Source organism: Pygoscelis adeliae, unplaced genomic scaffold (genome assembly GCF_000699105.1).
Source record: "Pygoscelis adeliae isolate BGI_AS28 unplaced genomic scaffold, ASM69910v1 Scaffold77, whole genome shotgun sequence".
NCBI lineage: Eukaryota > Metazoa > Chordata > Aves > Sphenisciformes > Spheniscidae > Pygoscelis > Pygoscelis adeliae.
The window spans coordinates 8,461,443-8,462,185 of NW_008825216.1; positions in this window are offsets into that span (position 1 = coordinate 8,461,443).

Genomic DNA, 743 nt, shown 5'->3' on the forward strand with positions numbered 1-743 from the left:
GTCTGCTCACGGAGACTGGCTCTGGCGGGCCAGAGTGCCACCCTGGAGCAAGCGAGGCCATCTCCAGTCATTGCTCCCTGCCCTTCCCTGGCTGCTCACCCGAATCCGCCTCCATCACCTGACGTTTCATGTCCCTGCCTGGCTATTCTGCTCTACAGAGCTAAACTCCCTGTGCCATGTGTGTGTGCAGAGAGTACCCACTTCTGAAGAGTCCAGCTAACTCTGTTACAAGCTTTAATAATAACAAATTATGAGGAGAAACAGGAGGATGCTCTGCTTTTATATTTATATAAATATGTACGTGTGTATTTATATACATATAAAACAAAAGTTCTGTACCCTAATACCTGGATTTTCCAGGTTCAGGGAAAGAAAACTTTGTTGAAACAGTCTCAGCAAAATGGACCTTTTTTCTCATTCCCTGATTTTAAAGAAAGTGAGGAAGGTTTGTGGTGCCGGATGTGAACTATTTTTTTATTCTTTTTCTTACCCATCTTGGCTTACGGTGGTCACAAGCTGACCAGGATTCTTCTTTATACTGCTTTTGTTAATTTTTGTTTTCCAAGTATTTTGTCACCTCAGATGCTTTGTGGGAAAAGCTAATGTGCTGTGTTGGCTTTTTTTCCTGTTGTGACAGGAAAAAAAGAAAAATGTGAACATGGAGCTTCATATGCTAGAGATGGTAACTTTTCCTTGCTGGGTAGTATGTGCACCTCAGTGCTGAACTGGAATTACCAGATCAT